At 57.6% G+C, this 19,510-nt stretch overlaps 1 protein-coding gene across 4 annotated transcripts in view; it reads left to right on the forward strand.

Annotated features, from left to right (window-relative positions):
- Positions 1-19,510, forward strand: part of ZMIZ1 (zinc finger MIZ-type containing 1) — a 246,166-nt gene that overhangs the window by 79,733 nt on the left and 146,923 nt on the right. For 3 of the 4 annotated variants that reach the window (XM_032141309.2, XM_032141271.2, XM_058436430.1), the window contains one exon: positions 13,342-13,422. The gene's annotated coding sequence lies outside the window, so the exon portion shown is untranslated. The remainder of the gene's footprint in view (positions 1-13,341; positions 13,423-19,510) is intronic. The other variant, XM_032141279.2, reaches the window with a different exon arrangement.

Consider the following 19,510-nt stretch of genomic DNA (forward strand, 5'->3'; position numbering starts at 1 on the left):
AGGCCTGTATGTCCCCAGCCTCAGCTTGCGTATCTCTGGGGTCATGAGGCTTACTACTGCCATCCTGTAGCTCCTCCTGGGACATGGGGTCCTGGCCTCCCACCAGGCTGACGCTGACTTCTGTCTTCCACCCTGCTTGTCTTACGGCCACAGACTTTAGGCCCTTGACAGTTTCCGACTGAGTCCCTCCCAGGCTTTCCTCCCTGCAGGCAGAGCATCAAGCTGGGTTTGTACATGGCCCCGCCAGCGCCTGTTTGATTGGGGTAATCTGGACAAGTCATCAGTGTCCTGTGAAGGCAGCCAGGGTGTGGCTTAAGTCAGTTCCTGCCTAAGCTGGGCTGACCCACCTTCTCACCACTCAGGAGCTCCCGGAGCCAGGAGGGACTGCTGTGAGTTTGCCTTCATGAGGAGGCCCTTGGGCTGCCTTTGGTACAGGCAGGAGACCTGGATCCCTGCTCTGTCCCTGTCTCTGTCCCTTTCCCTGTCCCTGGGGTAATCTCGAGCAAGGCCGGGCCCCAGGCAGGCCCACACCCCCTCCCATCTCTGTTCCTCCCCAGCACTAAGCCGAGAGGCTTTTGTCCCTGGTGGGCCCTCGGCCAGCTGGAAGTCCTCCTTGCTCTCTGGCCTATTTGCTTTCTGAGTCCCTATGCCCTGGGAGAGCATGAATGGGCAGGAGAGGGGACTGGAGAGGGCCGAGGGCCTCTGTTCAGATCTCTGCCCCCATTGGGTAGGGCTGCCAACCTCTGCACTCCCACCATACCCCCAACCTGTGGACAGGCGAGCCTCCAGTTCCTGAGGCCACAGGGAATGGGCTGGATTCACCTGGAGGCCATGGGTAGCCTTGCAGCCCCTGGGCCAAGCTCCCCTCCCATCCAGACTCCTCCAGACACTTCAAGGGTTCAGGCATGCCAAGCCAGGGTGGGGTGAAGAAGGGGTCTTTCTCTAGGCGCTGTGCCTCTGGTTGACATCACGTTGTCCTCATGTGGGGCTGCATGGCCCCGTGGGGTGGCACACCTTCTGCAAGAGCTCGACCTCCAGGAAGTTCTGCATTCGAAGCCTGAACTTGGCCTTGCTTCACTCTTCCTCTCATCCTGGTCTCTTGGGCATGACTTCTCCCAGGGGACACTGCTGTTTGCTGAGTTGGAAAGGCAGGGATTCAATCAGGGGCCCCCGATCAGCTGTGTCTGAAGCGTGCCCTCCTGGGAAGAAAACCCAGCAGCACTTTTGTCGAGGCCTCACACTGGAAAATGAACGGTGGGAGGCCTAGAGGTAAGGGGCCAAAGGCCACTAAGCAGGCCAGCGGGGCCTGCCCACTCCAGCCCCCAGAAAACATTGGTGCGTCTGAGGAGGCTTCCTCAGCCCTCCCTCTCCCCTGGGCTGGGTGGGGCCAGTGGGACAGGAAGCCAGGGCGGGCCTGGAGGATGGGGCTCAGGGTGGCCTGGGCCTGAGCCAGGGATGAGGCGAAACCCAACCCTGGCCTGGCCCCGGGCCGCAGCCGTGCAGGTCACTAGGCCTCGGCGAGTGGCCACCCGCCCACCCAACAGGAAGCCCTGCCCAGACACCACCTTTGCCCCACCCCGTATTCTCTACGGCTGGCACTTCTCCTATTTCCCATGGGAGCCACTGCCAGGAATCGTGCCCTCTTGAGAAAGGAAGCCTGACCTCGGGCCGCCCTGCCTCTGGCCTGCGCTGACCCCCTCCCTGGGCCTCCCCGTGGTGGTAGCTCTGGGCCCACACCTATCTTCACCCCCCACACATGCTAATGACTTATCTCTTCTCAGACACAGCCTGTGACCCTTGGGGACCTAGCAGGAGAAACCTCACAGTGGGGCTAGGCCTGGGAGCCAGGAGGCTGGGGCTCTTGGTCTGGGATCCTCCACCAACCTGCTGGCACACCTGGGCAAGTCACTCAGCCACTCTGGGTCTCATCTGTAGAAAAACAGGGAGAGGCAGATGCTCTGCCCAGCAATGAGCATCTCATGGGATAAAGGGTTTGGGGTAGGTTGAATGTGTGCCCTGTGAAGGCAGCCAGGCTTGGAGGGTGATAACACAAAACCTCCTCATCCACCCCTGTCTGCCTGGAAAGGAGCCCCTTCTTCTCTCATCTCCCAGGAGCCGGGTGACGGAGCATGCCTCCAAGTCTCAGCTCTGCTCAGGGAGCTGCTCCAGAAGCAAGGATGGGGCTGTGCTGAGGGGCAGCCTCTCCCACCACCCTCCCAACCCTGTCCTCTTCCTCCCTCCTGGTGGGTGCTCTCTGACCCATGACCCACCTCCCCAAGCAAGCCCAAGCCCACCTCAGTATCAGCAGGGGTAGCAGCTTAGGGGATCAACTGTGTCTTAAAGGGGGCCAAGCAGAGGGGTCAGGGCACCACGCGGAAAGACCAGAGTCGTTGTGACATTGGATGGGTTAAGACAGATCCGGGGCCACCTCGAGCTCCTGGGCGAGCTGAAAGCTTGTCAGCAGCAGGGAAGACCAGGCACCACCCCTGCCATGGGGTGGCCACAGCTCAGACTCTGGTGGCCTTGGACACATTGCTGCTCTGAGCTTCAGTGTCTGTATCTGGCAAGTGGACCTTTTGGAGCCAGTGTCTTAGGGTGCGGTGAGAAGTCCTTAAGATTTGGGGACACAGTGCTGGGCCCCCTGCGGCCCTTCGCTTTGAATCAGCCTTTTCCCTGCGAAGGAAACGTTACAGGTCAGGATTAGGACTAGATTTCGTAGGCAGTGGGGAGCCACTTAAAGTTCTTAGAGGAGTAGTGAGTTCATGGGGAGAGGAACTGGCAGCAGAGAAGCTTGGCACAGTCATCCAGTGTTGGGGCCCTGATTCAAGAGGGGTCACGGGGCAAAGAAAGTTGGCCCAGGTGGGTGTCAGCACCAGCTGGGCTTGGGAGGCCTCAGTTTTCCTCCTGTAGCTGGGTACCTGTCCGCAAGGCTGGAGAGGCGCTGCTCGAAGCCAGCACTGAGGCTGGCACCACCACTCCTCCTTCTTCCTCTGGTGCCCCTGAATCCCACCGGCGTGGGGTTGTCTGGGTTTCCCTCTCAGGCCTGGGTGGGCCCCACTGCTCCTCCCTCCCTCCATGGCTTTCTAGCTCTGAATGGGAGTGGACTCCGGAGGCTGCAGTGGGCTGTGGGATGTGAGCCAGGGTGGGGGCATTGGCGGTGGGTGGAGTCACGGGCTGGGTGGCCATGAGTCAGGAATTGCTGGGCCTGTGTGTCATCTGGCTGCGTGCTGTGCTGGCTCCTCCCGCCTGTCTGCCTCATCTCACCCGTCGCCATCTGGGCCCCCTGGGCTGCTCCACCAGGTGATGGTGCTCTGCTCTGTTTATAAGAGATCAAAACATAGGATGGAGTAGTCAGGGGACCTGGCTCTAGGGCCCAGGCTCCCCCAACACCAAAGGTGACCTTGGGCAGGTCACCTTCCTCTGTGAGCCAATTTCCCCCATTGAAGAGTGGATATTAGGCTGGCCAAGGGATTTCAGCCACGGCCCCAGATGAGATCTGAGGCAGCTTTGAAAGATAGCCCAGCCCAGTACAGTGGCTCACACCTGTAATCCCAGCACTTTGGGAGGCTGAGGCAAGAGGATCACTTGAGCTCAGGAGTTTGAGACCAGCCTGGGCAACATGGCAAAACCCTGTCTCCACAAAAAATATAAGAAATTAGCTGGGTGTGGTGGTGGGCGCTTGCAGTCCCAGCTACTTGGAGGGTTGAGGTGGGAGGATCGCTTGAGCCCAGGAGGTCGAAGCTACAGTAATCAGAGATTACACCACTGCACTCCAGACTGGGTGACAAAGTGAGACTCTGTCTCGAAGAAAGAAAAGAAAGAAAAAAGATAACCCACCCCAAACAAGTTCAATCACATCTCCGGGGTGGGGCCTGCGGCCAGGCTTGAAAGCTCTAGTCTGGATGGCCTCCGACGGGCTGCTTACTCCACCCTCCTTGGATCCCCAGGCAGCACTGTGGGCTGGTCCATAGGTTCTGGAGCCCAGAGCCTGTGCTGAGTACAGCTCTACCACTTTCTAATACTGGGCAAGTAAATTCGTGCCTCTGAGCCTCTGTTTCCTCATCTGTGGGATGGGGCTAATATCACCCACCTTATAGAATCTGTACCAGCGTCAGCCACCATGTTCTTTGATCTAAGCCGGTTATGCATCACTGCTGCCTTCACTGCCCATTCATTCTTCCAGAAAATATTCGGGGGTTCCTAGACCTGCCAGCCTGGTACTGGGTGCTGTGGCAACAGGAAGAGGAAACCCACCATGGGGGTCCAGCCTTTTAGGCCTTTCCAGGCCCCCAGAGGATGGGTTCTGTCTGTTGATGGGCAGGTGAAGGGTGACTCCCCTGAAAATCTCACCGTGTCGCTGGACTGAGGGAACTCCTCTTTCCAAAAGAATGAGACCCCAGATTCAAGGGAGAAGAAGGGGCATCCTAGAACTTCCCTGACAGCCTCAGCTGGGAAGCCCCTGGGGAGGCCCTGAATGCCTTCTGGGGTGGGCCCTGGGCCATGCTCTGGGCAGATGCTGGCTCAAACAGGGCTGGTAGTAGAACAGAATAAGGACCCTCCTTGTAGTCCATCACTGGGCTGGACTGTGTCCTCCATCCCATGGTCCTCCTAGTAGCCCAGGGCACTGGCAGGCATTGTTCCTCCTGCTTGGCAGATAGAGAGACAGAGACTTCAAGGGATGGAGGAGGCACTTGCCCGGTCAAGGGCTGGATTTGAACCTCACTTCTGTATAAACAAAATCCCAGTGGGGAAAGTCGAGCTTCCCTGGGAATCTGCGCTGGTGGGACTAAAACGGATCAGCAAACCTGTCATCCCCATTCTTCCCTGGCCTTCCAGCAGGTCCCCTGCAGACCACCACTGGCTGTCCTTGCGGCAGAGAGCTGATGTTCCTGTAGATAGCAAGTGCTCCTGTTGGCTGGGCTCTGAAAGCCAGAGGTTGAACCATGCACTTGTCACCCATTAAACCTTCTCCCTCCTCATGACCCACTGAAGAAACTGAGGCAGAGAGAGGTGCAGGGACTTGGCTAAGGCCATGTGGCTTGTGAGCCGGCCAGGATTTCATCCAGGCCTGGGTGAGGTTAGAGCCCATGCCCAGACCCGCCACCGCCCGCTAGCAAGAACAGGACTTTCCTTTGTCCGGCATTTCACTTCAGACTGGCCTGGCCCACGTGTGGCCAGAATCCCAAAGGGATGCCTGTTTGGGAAGCGAGACCACCAGGGGGCTGGCGCCTGGCCCAGGAAGGGGGTCATTGAGAACACTCGGTGCTCAGTGGTTTGTGTGTGCCACCGACAGTGCCCGTGCCCTTCAGCCCCGCGACCTTCCTGTGCCAATCATGGGTATGATGTCAGTTCATCTAATCCTTGAGCTGCTGTTAGCCCCAGATGAGGAAACAGACTGGAGGGATAAGTGACTTTCTTGTGGGCCAGGATTGGACCCCCTGGGTCCTCAGTTGGACGTCCAACACCAGAATGGACCTGGGTTCCATTCCGGTCCACAAACCCCTTTTGGGTTTGTGTCCCCTTCTCTGTAGGGTGGCAGGCTTGCACTCAGAGCTTCCCAAGGACCTCCAAGGACTCTCCTGAGAGCCTCTGCCAGGCCCATTTAATGCTGCAGGGCATTTAGGATTGGGGGTCTCCCAGAGGTGGGATGGGGTGCCCTCTGGGGCAGCCCTCAGAAGCATAGGGCCAGGTGGTTGGCACCAAGCAGAGGGGCAGAGGCAAGAGGCAAAACTTCTAAGAGAGGCCACCAGCAGGAAATTCCACTTAGATCCCTGGCATTGGGAGTGGCAAGGGCCCAGGTGGGTGCCAGGGGACCCAGCTGGGTGCCCCTCTAAGCAAGACCTCGGTCCCTGGAAAAGGCATGGCTGTGCCCACCCTATGGGGCCTGATGAGTGGTGGGTGTGGAAGGGAGTACCTGGCACTGATTTTGCACCTGGAGGATGCTTGACACCTTGGGCTGCTCTTGTGGAAGAGGAGGTGAGGACCCTTTCCTGGGAGCAGGTGGTTCTATGAAGCCCAGCTGTGGGGGGCTATGAAGCCCAGCTGTGGGGGGCTATGAAGCCTCTCCTGAGTCGGTCTCGGACTCATCTTCCCAGATCCCTGGGTCTTTATCTCTGTGATAGGGGGTTCAGTGCCCCCATCCCAGGCAGGACCCCAAGTCTACACTGGGCAGCAACCCTGAGCCAGTGATAATAATGACTTATGGCCCCTGTTTACGGAGCGTTTCCTGTGCACGTGCATATATGGGCCTAATCTTGTTATGTCCTTCAACAACTCTGTGAGAGTAGTGACTCTTAGTATCCCCCATTTTACAGATGAGGAAACTGACCCAAGTTCCTAGCCCAGCATCACGCAGCTAAGTAAGTGTCAGAGCTGAGGCCTCTCTGATGCATCGGAACCCAGAGAGGCCACCATTCTATGCTGTGCCCTCATCCCTTGATTAAAGCAGAAATTGTTCATTTGGTGACTTGGGGAGAAGGGAGCCCCATCTCTCTTCCTCGGGTTTGAGTGGGCCACTTGTCAGAGCTCAAGGCCTCTTTGATTGCTTGGAGGTGTTGGCTGGGGCAGTCGGGACCGCTTTCCCCCTTCCTTTCCAAGTTCAGGGTCTGATGCAAACTCAAAGGAAAGGGAAGCCAGTCCGTGACTGGGCCTGAGTCATTTGTTTCTGAATCCTAGTTTGAATCCTAGTTCCCGTTTTTATCATAGTGTGATCTTGGCTGGGCCCTTCCCTCTCTCTGGTCTCAGTTTGTCTCTTTGTTCAAGTCTAGCACCAAGGGGCTAGGTTGGCAGGGGCTGGAGGCCAGACAAGCCACGCGTGTGCACCACCAGCCAGGGCACGGCTGAGGCAGGATGGGCAGAAGTCATTCCTGGGGCCTGGGCGATGCTGCATGAGCTCTTCCTCCAAGAGGAGGTGTCCCTCCAGCTTGGCCCTGAGAGCACAGTAGATCAGGACTGGACAGGGAGCAAGGCCTTGGAGAGGCCCCCAGGGATGTGTGCATGTGCCTCTGCCCCTCGAATGTAGCTGCGCCCTGCTCACTGATGCCCTCTGCAGCTCTCTCTTCGGCCCAAAGCTCTTCTCCTCCAAAGCCTCTTGGCCTTTGCCCAGGGAGAGGTACCCTCCTGCCTGAAAGACTGCCCAAGGGACGGTGGCCCTGACCCCCATTTTGCTTCCAGGCCAAACTGGGCAGGCCCGCCAGCACTCTGTGCACACGGCCCTAGTTATCTGAGGATTACCCGTCTCCTGTGTCTTCCGCACTGGCGTCACAGAGTGTGTGAGCACCCTGGGGAAGCGCAAAGGCTGGGCAAGTGCTGGCCTTTGGTGCCGTCCCCACCCCTCCCACCCCCACTCTTTACCTCTTCTCCTTCTTTTCCTTCTCTGCCGGATAGCAGGCATTGTCATCGGTTGTTTTTAAATAAAGAAATGAATGAATGAAATGAACAACTTCTAGAAGTCACTTTATAGCCCCGTTTTTAAAATGAGGAAACCAAGTCACAGGGATGTCAGGTGGGTGGGGAGGGTAGTTCAGAGACCCCCCCCCCCACTGCTTTTCCCCAGTTCTCACTCTTTGGGTCCCCACGGTGCCAGGTTGGGGACCCCAGGTTTGCATGGCATGTCCTCTGGCCACAGGAACTTCCCCCACACAGAGGTGTCCTGAGGGCCCAGCATCAGGTGCCAGCCACTACTTCCCACGATCTCAGCTTGCCAGGCCTGCACTTCTCTCACCTGGTGTTCCTGCCTTCCCAGCAGGTCAGCCCAGAGCTGCCTGTCCTCCCTTCCCTGGCCACTTTCGAGCCTTCCCCATGGGAGAGAGGAAGGTGAGGGAGCCGAGGGGCATGTGGCAAGGAGCGGAAAGCAGGCCCAGCAGGCAGGCTGGGCTTCCAGGGCTGGGCGTGGGAAGACAGTGCCTACTGTCTGCTGGAGGGCATCCCGGAGCCTCCTCATAGGAGGTGAAGATCAACAAGATGATTGAACCAAGCGTACCTTGGGACTCTCGGCCAGCCCTGCCCAGGACTTCCCGCAGACCCCAAACTACCAGCTTCCTAGATCCTCATTCATTTCTGTTCCTTGAGACCAACTGCAGTTACTGCTCTTCGGTGAAAAGATTGAGAGGATATGCAGTTCTCCCAGAGCACCAAGTCCCTGGGTTCAGCTCTGCTGTGCCTAGAATGAAGACTACCAGGTCCCTGCCCTTATGGGCCTCGAGGCTGAAGAGATAAACAGGCACCTAATTTTAATTATGCAAGCGAAAAGAAACACCAGCATGTCTGGAAGTTCAGGGAGGGTACCTATCCCTTGGAGGTGGCTCTCAGAGAAGGCAGCATGGAGGAGGTGGCTCTATGAGCATTGAAGGATGGATAGGGTTCCAAAAGACAGTGACGAGACATAGAGCTGCACAAGGTGGCATGTAGGGGACTGCGGCTCCTGTTCTGCCACTGTGTGATGCGTGGCCTTTGCTCTCTGCTGAGCAATTTTTTCCTCTGTAAAGTGGGACCTTACAGCTCCCTGGTGACAGGATTGTGCTGAGGATGGAGTGGTGGAGTGGGGCAGTGAGAGCTACCAGGGTTATTGAGGAAGGAGCCTGGCAGGTGGGAGAATGTACCACGTTTGAGCAGGTTGAATGGTTCTCTCTGCCGGCATAAGGGGTGTGTGTGTGTGTGTGTGTGTGTGTGTGGTCAGTTGGCAGCAAGTGTGAACAGCTGATGCCTAATGACAGGAGCTCTGAAGTGGCATTGGTGCCACAGAACCCTGGGGCAGTGTGACCCTCTCCCCTTGTTGTCCATGGGGAGGTCCTTGCTTCAGCCAATGTCCAGCTCAATGTCCAGAGCACCCTGGAGCCTCCCCTGGTGGGTGCATGGCTGGAGGGGTGATTTAGGGCTGCTTCATCCTTCTGGCCTGTGGGCCTTGGCCTGCACCCTGGCCCAGCCTGGGTCTGGCTCTTCCCTGTGTCTGGATCCCCACCCCCAGCTTGGTGAGGTCAGGGAACAGGTATGTCAGGAATGCAGGAGGCGGGGCAGCCAGCCCCATTTGGATAACCATGGGGTAAATATTTGCCTTGCTCCTGGAGGCAGTACTGGCCCGCCAGGGGAGGACAGGGGCCTGTCCCTGGGGTCATGTAAGGGGATGTGTGTGGCAGCGGGGTTCTCCAAGTTAGGGAATCAACTGTCACCCCAAGAGTCTGCTTGTTGCCTGACCAGCAGCTGTTTGGCGCATCTGTAAAATGAGGGTAGAACAGCTCAGGTGCCTGAGGGTCAGTGTAGCGGAAGCTGGTTCCGCCGGCTTGGCCAGGGGAGCGGCGGGTTGGACCAGATGTGGGTGGACACCCTTGTGACCTCCGTTCTGATCCCCACTTGGCCACTTATGACCTTGAGCAATTACCCTGATTTGGATGGGCACCGTGGGCTGAGCTCTTAACTCCTTGGTATCTGCATCTGCACACCCCATATCTTGTTAAGGCCTCACAGCTATCAGGGCCAAGGCACGTGTGTGGTCAGCAGCAAGCATGAGGAGCTGAGGCCTGGTGATGGAAGCCCTGAACTCCAGGTTGAGGGTGCCCTGGTGTAACCCCTGCCCAGCACAGCACCCAGGGCCATCTGCCCCCTCCCCCAGTGCAGCCTGGAGCCTTCTCTGGTGAGAGCCAATGGAGGGCGGTCGGCCCCTGCTTAGAGAGGAGCTGGGGGCTTAGGGAAGCCTAGTGACTTGCTCAAGGTCACCCAGCAAGTGTTCAAACCCAATTCTACCCACTCTTGCCCTAACCCTTGAGGCCGGGGCCAGCCCCAAGTGTGGATTCCCAAGCCTTAGCAGCTGTAGAGAGCAATTGGCTACTTAGCCGCAGCCTGGAGCCACCCCTGGTCCTAAATACCCCACATTTCGGGCACCTCTGCCCTCCAGGCATCCTGGATTGACCGGCCCTGCATCTCTTTGGGTCAGACTCAGCCCTGGGTCAATGTGACTGAGTGCCTCCACCCCAGCCCATACCCAGGTCCTCCCAGGGATCCCTGGAGGTGGGGCTGGGAAGGTAGATATGATTGGGGGGAACCCCTCTTAGTCCCAGGACAGTCCCTACCCCCAAGTGACATCTGCCTTGTCTGAGACTCAGCCTTGTCACTTTCCAGCTGAACACCTCTGGCAGCCCCATCCTTCTCAGTGTCATGTTCTGCAAAGCAGGGGTGGGTCCTGGCCTCTCCTCCCCCGGGGGGGTTCAGATGCACTGTGAGAGTGAGGGGTGTTTCAGGCTGCTGTCGGCACGCTGCCCTTTCTGGCCTCGCAGTGAGAAGCTGCCCTGTGGTCAGGGTCTCACACACCACAGAAGTGAGAGTGCTGTGCTGAGGGTGCCTGGGAGAGCTATCTGGGCATTGGGGTCCCTGCCTCGTGGGGAGATTGGGTGGGCCTCCACTGGCCTTGAGGCTCAGGCTGCACTCACTCCATGGCACCAAGGCCTTTCCACAAAAGAGCGCTCCCCTCCAGCCCCTTGTGGTTTATCCTTGCGGTCTGACCAGGCTGGGAGCAAACGGGGCTACACTTTGTCTCCTACCCTCTCTTCTCCCTGAACTCCCCAGGAGGCCAAGCCCACGCAGGCTGTGGGCCTCAGCTAAAGCACCAGCAGAGCTAGGGTGGGTGTGCACAGCATGGCACAGGCTTCTGGTTCCTGAGCCCCCCTTTCCCAGCATGAGGGGTGCCTGACGCCGTCTGGCCCTGAGCAGGGCTGCTGAGCAGCTCCCAGGGCTGGGCAGGGTTCAGGCTCTCCGGCTGGTTGCCGCATAGCGGGCAGACTGTGAGTGGGAATGGGCTGCTTACTCACATCCCAGCTGTGTTCCTGTGAGCTCCTTATTAGCTATGCGACCTCAGGAGGTTATAGAACCTCTTGGCCTCGTGTGGAAATGAGGGATGTCAGTGTCTACCTCACAGCGTTTCACTGAGTGCTAAAGGAAATATCCAGGGCACAATCCACAATATGGACTCAATACAGGGCGCCATCCTACTCCCTCTCTCTTTCCTAGCGGGGTTGTCCAACGCAGGCTCACTGTCCCCCAACCAGGGCCTGAGTTCAAATTCTAGCACCCCCACTTATGGCTGTGTGACCCTGGTTGGGTCCCTTCCCCACTCTGATCTCAGTTTGCCAGTTTGCCCCTTTGCACAAGCCCAACACCAAGGGGCTGGGATGGCTGGGGCAGTGAGGTACGTGCGTGCACCGTAAGCTGAGCACCCCTGAGACGCTGATGGCCTGATGCCATTTCTCGGGGCCTGGCCGATGCTCACTGGGCAGCGAGGCCTTTTCGGCTCTGGCTTCCGTCTCAGCTGCCAAGATAATTATTTTCTCTCTGTCAGCGGCTCTGCTGGCCAGCTTGCCTTTGGGAAAGGCCTAGCTGTGGGCGGTGGGTAGGCAGGAGGCCGACTCCAGTTCTGCCCCAGTCACTGACTCACTGCGTGACCCCAGATGAGGGCAAACGCTGCCTGTCTCTGGGCCTCAGTTTCCTCCTCAGTGAAAGGGAAGTATTGGGGTCAGTGGACCCCAAAACTGTTTGTATTTCCAAGGTAAGCAGAATTTGGGGGCTGCCAGAGCCAGAAGGTCAGGATGTAGAGCCACTTCCTCTCCCCATGGCTGGGGTGGGGACAGTGGGCCTGGCCCCAGCATCTTGGGGTGTAGGGTTCCAGCACTCATGGAGCCCAGCACCGGCCCCCACAGGGTCATCCATGCATCAGCTGACATGTGTGGAGAGCCGCTGGTGTCTGGCCCTCGCATGCAGTGCCTTATACAGTCTGCACAGCTCTCTGAGGGAGGCCTTCTTGTTATTTCTCTATCCCCTACCACAGTTGAGGAAACTGAGGTAGAGGGAGGCTTAAGAAATGTGTCCAAGTCACACACTTGGTATGAGGGCGAAGCCAAGATTTGAAGCAGATCCTTGTGATTACTGAGCCTGCCTCTGGATCACCAGACCTCTTTGCCTCTTATCGAGGCCCTGGGCACCATTTCTCCCTGGGAGCCCCTGCCTGTGCACAGTGAGGTGGAGTCCAGGCTGAGGCCCTTACCCCGCCCCTTGGCGTGTATGGAGGCCTATGCTTCACGTGATGTGGGCACCACCTCTCCCGCTGTGAGCCACCATCTTTGTTCTGAGAGGAGCTCGGCCCTGCAGTCAGGTTTCCTGGTTTTTAGAGGTGGGCACTCCGGTGCAGAGAGGCACATGATTGTTCACGGCCACGCATTGGGGCACCTTCACAGCCATAGCTTGAATTCAGGGTTCTGCACATCCCAGCCTCCAGCTGAGACCCCAGAGAAGCCCACCAGCCAGGCCTCTGGCTGTCATCCTCCCTCCTGCCCTCGGGGCTCTGTGGGCAGTGGGGGACATGTTGGTGGGCCGTTGAGGAGGTGGGCCAGCCGAGCCCCACCCAACAAGGATGGTCGTGTGCCCACACTCCCAGTGCACCAGCAGGCCCTGCACTTCTGCCTGCTGCCATCTCTGCCCCGAGCACCACCGTCTCTGGCCTGGACCCTGGAGCAGCGTCCCCACTGCTCTTCTGCCTCCTCCTATCCCTCCAAGCCCTTCTCCCTTCACAGCCATGGGGCTTCCTGAACTAGATAGAACTAGGGTCACGTCCCTCAGCTGCCCAGATGCTGCTGTGGCTCCTGCCCACCCTCTCTCTTACTGTCCCTGGCCCCTGGTCTCCACTCACAGCACCCCTCCCTTGCTCAGTGCATCTGCTACACCACGGACCCCAAATCCTCTACTGTGCCAGGCACTTTTCTCTATCTTGGAGTCTTCGCATATGCTATTCCCTCTGCCTGGAATGCTGTTTGCCGCATCTTGGCCTGCCTCTCCCTGGCTTGTCGCTCAACTTCACTTCTCCAGAGAGGCCACTTGGGACCTTGAGTCTCTGCTGTGTGGCTCCTGGACTCATTGTTTGTTTCTGGCAAGCACTGCTTTTACTTTTTACTTTTGTATTATTTGATTCTTTGCTCTCGTCTGAGTCTCCGCAAGGGTAGGGGTCACTATCACATCGGCATGCTTGCTAAATGTTTGTTGAATGAATGAGTGAATGTCAAGTGCCTTTGTCATCACGTCTCCTTGGATTCTCCCAGCGACCTTGAGACATACTTTGACCCCACTTTCACACATGAGGAAACTGAACCCCAGAGAGTCTGAGAGCATATCCGTAATCACATAACCAGTAACTGGCAGGTGTGGGGAGTCAGGGGCCTGTTTATGCCAGGGCACCCCATCATGTCCCTTCAGAGTCCTCCTCTGTCAGATGGGGATGATACGGTGGCACTGGGCAGTGGCCTCATGGTCAGTGCCCGGGCCTCTGCTGCGAGTAGACTCGCTAACCTCCCACTTTCATTGCAGCAGGATGGAGCTGGAGTGAGGTGGAGGGGCTGCGAGCTGCTGACCGGCGTGTGAGACACTGGTGGTTTGCAGATCACTGAGGTAGGTATGCCACGGGGCTGGCGGGAGGTGGCTGGGTCGGACGTAGGCGAGTCCTCATGAGGGCAGGTGCTAGCCACCAAATGGGCCATCCCTCTACCTGGCACCCAGGGACCTCTTGGCCTGACCTTTCTCTAGAGTGGCTGCTAGGGGTGGGGGCTGGAGGTCTGCCCGGGGAGAGGGGCAGGTCTGGCTACCTGGTCTTGGCACAGCAGCCCTTTCTGCACCACTCTAAACCCTGTGGAGTATGGGCAGCCCCACCAAAGGAGGCCCGGGTGAGCAGGAGCATGTCGGCTGAAATGGGTGCAGGGCTACCCACCCCTTCTGCCCACTCTCACAAACACACCAAGGTGGATACACTGGGCTCTGGGGTCAGACCACCTGAATTCAAATCCTGACTGGCACGCATGGTTACTCTCTGCCTCTGTTTACCCATCTCTCAAATGGGAATGAGATGGCGGCACCTGCTCCACTCTCGCAGTGAGGAGACTGCACACCTGGCACACAGCAAGGACTGGGGACATGTCAGCCCTTTTCCTCAAGGGTGCTGGGACCCACCTTTCTCTCCACACACCTCAGTTTCCACCACCCTGCTCCCCCTGAGGACCCACCAGTGCCAGGATGGATACGAACTGGACCCCCCGCCTGATAAGGGGGGCAGGGCACCTTGGGGAGCAACTGAGAGCAGCTGGGGCCAGCAGGTCCTGAGGTCGAGCCCAGCTCTGTCCCGTGCCCCAGCATTTCTCATCATGGGGTGGTATTTCAGGGTTGATCTCACTTGGCCCTGTGCCCGAGGGTGACCTGTGTAATCCCTGTTTACTTGGCAACTCTCAACCTAGAGATGAGAGGCTTCACAAAAATCCTTACTTGGGCCAGAGCCCTTTGTCCCAAGGCATCGTGGCGCTGGGGCAGCCCGGGAGAGGGGAGTCTTCGCCCTGGTGTGGAGCTGTCTTCTAACATCCCCTGCTGCCCTCAGCGTCCCTCCTGGAGCTTAGCACTTCCAGGGGCCTAGGGCAGGGCCAGGTGAGCCTCAGTCAAGCTCCGACATTGGAGAGCCAGGCTCCGTCTCCCTTCCCGCTGCAGGAAATCCCAGCTGTCTGCTGATCGGCTGCATGACCTTGGGCCAGTCCCTTTCCTTGTGTGAGAGCCAGCTTTCTCATCTGAAAATGAGGCTGATTATACTGACATTGCTGACAGGGCTGCTGTGAGGATGCTTAGAAGCCATGAATATTTTTAAATGTTATAGTCTCGTGAGCATCTGCTGTGTGTGTGCCAGGCACTATGCTCCTTTAATACTTCTTTCTCCCCACAAGAATCCCACGGGGAAGTTTGTCTAATTCATTCTCCAGAGGCTTGGCATGGTTAGGAAACCCACAGAGCCGTCAGTGCTGGAATGGGGATTTGAACTGAGGTCCATCAGGATTAACCAGTGCACAAGGCCTTAGAGGCCAGGGCCGGGGCCCCAGGACAAGCATGGGAGCTGCTTGGGGAAAGCCCCTCCATTTCTGCCCTGCAGCCTTTGCCCAGCCCGCCAAGTCTGCTGCTCTCTGGAGCCAGAGGGTGGCCCCCAGGCTAGTGGCCTGCCCCTCCCAATGGGGCCTGCCTGCAACTCGATAAGGCTAGGGGAACCCTCTGCTAATTGTCTGGTAACCTTTGAAATTCTCCTTCACGGTGGGTTCTCTTTTCGGATGTTTTTCAAGGTAATTCATTCCTTTTCCAGAAATTGCCAGTGGCGGAGCATTAGGCAGCTGGTAATTAATCATAGGAGCAGCTTCGAGTTGATTCTTTGAAAAAGAAAAAAAAAAATGAGGAAGAGAAAGCCTTGGTGGAAAAAGAAAAGAAAAGAAAACCACTCCAAGGCGAGGGTGGTAATCAATACCTTGGTGTCCTAGAAACGGCTGGGGGTGGGGACGGCGAACATGCGGCCTTCTCTCCTTCTTCCCAGGGCTGGCCCACTGTCAGCACCAACAGCGGCAGCGTGGGGGCTCCGCTCTTGACCATTGGCTCCCTGTATGGCTTTGAGAAGTTGCTGCCTTTCCCTGGACTCAGCTTTGCCACCTGTAAAATGGGTGAAGGACAGCTGTTAAACTAAAAAGAACATTGAATGAACCATTGTTCACTACCACGTCTTAGTCCCTGGCACAGAGCAGTGGCCCCATTGATATTCTGTTAATTGAATGAGTGAGTGATTGAGTGAGTGATTCTCATGGGTCCTAGCTAGCTGTCTTGAGTGAAGGAGGTGGTACTGGCTATAGGATATTGTGACTGTAGCTCTGTTATAATTCGGAGTGACAGTCAGAGTGATGGGCCAGTTCTGTCACTTTCCATGCTAATGATGAAAGGATAGTCTTGCTTGGTGAACTCCGGCCAGGAGACCTCGGGCCCCATGCTATCTCTTCAGCATCTTCCAGTTCAACTTTCCAAGAGTCTGAGCTATCTGGAGATTTTATGTTAAAAAGCTGCCTCCTGCAGAGGTGGTGAGTTCCTCGTCACTAAACTGTGTACAAGCTGGGGTTGCGGCTGTGTGGGCCACTTGGACAGGGGATTTTGGGGCTTGGAGCATCCCTGAGTCTGGGAGAGAGCATGAGACTCTCCAGGATGGTTACTGGGGAGGCTGCACTGATGGGGAGGAAGCCTGTTCCCTCCGGAGCCCCTTCCCAAAGGTCCCAGGGGAGGACTGGACGAGGATACAGGCGCCGAGGCATCATTGCCAGCTCCCCGCTGACTGGCCCCATTGCATGGACATAGGGGCACTGAGCAGGGTTGAGGGAAAGAGCCACACTCCTTACATCAGGGGGTGTCTAACAGGCTGTGGGTTGGGTAGGGGGGTGGGGAGGTATAGAAAGCCCTTGTCTGGGAGGTGGGGGCCTCAGACCTAGGTCTGATATGCTGGTCTGTCTGGTGTAACCTCAGCAGCTCCCTTTCCCTTTCTGGGATTTGGGCCACGATCCTTCAGGAGAGGGTAGCAGATGAGGAGTGTGTTCTCCAAGCCTTCCTCCCCTGCCCGGGTGAGCTCAGTTTGGGAGCCAGAGCTGGGCCTGACAAAGCCGGTTTCCTCTTAGCAGCTTCTCTCATTCTGGCCCTAATGTGGGACCGGGGTTCCTTGCCCAGAGACCCAGGATGACAGTGCACCCTAGCCTAAGTAGTGGCTCTGGGAGGCTCAGAGCTTCCAGAGGGAGGGAGGGAGGAGGGTGTGGGGCTGTGTGCTTGTGTGTAAGTGCATGTGTACTAGTGTGCGCCTGTGTATGGGTGTGATTGTTCAGCAGGACATGTGAGGCTGTATGAATATTCATGAGTATTCAAGGAAAGGGGAGACTCCTCCCTCCCGTGTGTGTCAGGATCTCCATGTGCACACTGGCTCCACATTCAGCTGGCCTGGGGGACCCTGACCACAGTGGAGCTGACTAAGGGGCAGTGTGGGGGCCAAGCATTCAGGCCCAAGAGTTCCAACCTGCCCTCCCACAGCTGGAGGTCTTGACAGCTCCCCGTGGTCACTGGAGGGCATGGATTTGGCGGCCATGCCTCCTGCCACAGACTTACACCCTGAGCCTCTGGCCTGAAGTCTCTGGGTGGGCCCAACCAGCTCCCCCTAGGCGGGCCTGGTCTGCTAGGGGGATCCTCTGTGAGCAGCCAAGCCTCACTTGGCACTAGTCATTTCTTTACTTCTTCCAGCCTTGGCCTCCAAGCCCCAGCTCAGCTGTGTGTGTGTGTGTGTGTGTGTCTGGGCTCTCCCTGCAGGGTGAGGCAGTGGGTCCATCTCTGCGTGTCTCTGTCCCATCTCCCCATGGCAGTCTGTCCTCATCTCTCCCTGCAGCTCTCTCCTGCCCAGTTTCCCTGTCTTCTTACATCCCAGAGGCTGCCTCCTCTGCCACACGCCTCCCTGTCCCTGCAGTGTATCCCACAGTCCCTGCACCTACTCACCTCTGCTCTCCTTCTCAGGGCCACTCCTTACCAGGCCTCCCAGCAGCATGGCTACACCATGCCACCATGTCACTGCTTCTTGTCATCCTCAGGGCTCTGCACAACAGAGGCCTCCCTACCTGCTGCCTTTGCCTAAATCTGGCTCCAGCCAACATGCCACTCCCTTCCACCCTGCTCTTTGGCGGGTCTGAGACAGCCCCACATTCCCAGCTGCTGGAGGCTGCACTCCGTGTGTGGCCAGGTGGTGGGGGCAGGTGCCATCCCTTCCCATGGCCCTGCCGTGCCGGCCACCTCCTGGCTCAGGAGTGCAGGCTGCTAGCCCACCCTGCAGCTGCCCTGTACCGTCCTGGGCATGTGGGTTGCTGGCCACCAGCTGGAGCAGGAAAATGAGAGGCGGCCTGTGCCCACTAACAAGGGATGGTTGGAAACCTGGCATCTCCCTCCAGCATTAATGAAATTCCTGCTATAATTAGAAGTGAGGTGTACAGGAGCTGGCTGCCTGGTGGGAGCATTTGTATCCTCATGAATAAATAAATTGTCCTCTCCTGAAGGGAGAGGAAGCTGGAAGGTGTAGGCCCAGAGGGTCTCAGTGGCCTGTGAGGTGCAGAGGCCCCACCACTCACCTGGACGCCCTCAGGAAGCTCCCTCGGTCCCCGGCCCTGGTCAGCCAGTCTTCCTGGAAGTGCCTGCTGCGTGCCCAGCCGACTCAGCCTGGCATTCGAAATCGCCGCCATCTGGCCCCAGCCTCCTTTCACAGCCACATCACATGCTAGCCTTCTGCCAGCACCCTGGGCTGCAGCTCCACCGCGCCGCCCCCCGCCCCTGTTCTTCATCACACCTTCCCACTCTGTGCTCCAGCCTGAGTTTCTATGGGCTGCCTCATGACTCTATCCTCAGAAGCCTTCCTCAGGCCACACCTGTGCCTCCTAGAAGCCCCAGTAGCCTTCCCTGGACAGGCCTCCTAAATCCAGAGCCTTCCTTCGACACTCTTCATGCCGTTTAAAGTGCGCATCAGACTGCCCACCAGGCTGTTTTTCATTTTTCATTGATTACATATTGGGATGGTAATGTATTAGATTCACAGGGCAGATATTTTACATTCTTCATCATACTAAGTCTTTGAAATCCGGTCATTGCAGTCTCCACTGTTAGCTCTATTGCATGGTGCATGCTTGGAGAGCCCTGTTTCATCTTGCAGGTGAAGAAACTGAGGCCTGAGGAAGGAAATCCTGCAGGTGAGTTTGCAGAGCACAGGCTGTCTCTGTAGGCAAGGCCACTGCTGTCCTGCAGGACAAAATAAGGAACCGAGGCACAGGGCATTTGTCCTAAAGATATATCGAGGCAGGCAGGACCATGGCTAGAACCCAGGTGACTGAACCTGAAATGAATAGAGGAAAGGCGATGTGAGCGATTTCATTCCCCCCGCCCCACCCACAGTAGATTTCTGTGCTTGAGGCTGCCCTGTACTTCATGCCCAAACAGCCCCAGACCAAGCAGCTGTCACAGGCTGGGCCACATATTGGCCAGTCCTGCCCTTCATCCCTCCCAGCTTCCTGACAGTGAGCATACACCCTAGACAGAGCTAGGAGGGTGAGAGCCCTCGCTCCTCCCAGGAAAGGTCACCCCTGCCCTCCAGCCCCTCCCACATCAGCCAGCAGAGTCTGAATCTCAGAGGTGCACAAAGGTTGTGTCCTGCTAACCAGCCCAGCTCTCCAGCGAGTGGAGGATGCCTGCGGCAGGGATGGCTCCAAGGCTAGGAGGGAGAAGAGGGGATTTACTCCCCAGAGCCTGGCCCTGCCCCTGCTGGCCTAGAGAGTTCTCCCAAAGTGGGGTGTTTCTTAGGAGTCAGGCTGGCAGCAGAACAGCCCCTCCAGAGCCCTCCGCCCTCTGGAGCCGATTTTCCTGTTTGTTACCTGCAGGCACCCTCCGGCTGCACTTGGCTGTACGCTCCATTTACGATCTACCTCTTGTTTGGCTCTGCTCAGGCAGTGTGGCAGGGAGTCATGGAAGGTTCAGGTGCTCGTCTCCCTCCGCTGCAGACAGGGCTGGTGCCACTACCCAAAGCGGAGCTCCCCTGGGGGCCTACCTCCTCCCACCAGCAAGGGCTGCAGAGTTTGAGTGTACTGAGCCAAGAGCCCCCCTTTCTTTCCCCAGCCCATTCCCTCCTTCA

The sequence above is a fragment of the Hylobates moloch genome, unplaced genomic scaffold (assembly GCF_009828535.3).
Source record: "Hylobates moloch isolate HMO894 unplaced genomic scaffold, HMol_V3 SCAFFOLD_3, whole genome shotgun sequence".
NCBI lineage: Eukaryota > Metazoa > Chordata > Mammalia > Primates > Hylobatidae > Hylobates > Hylobates moloch.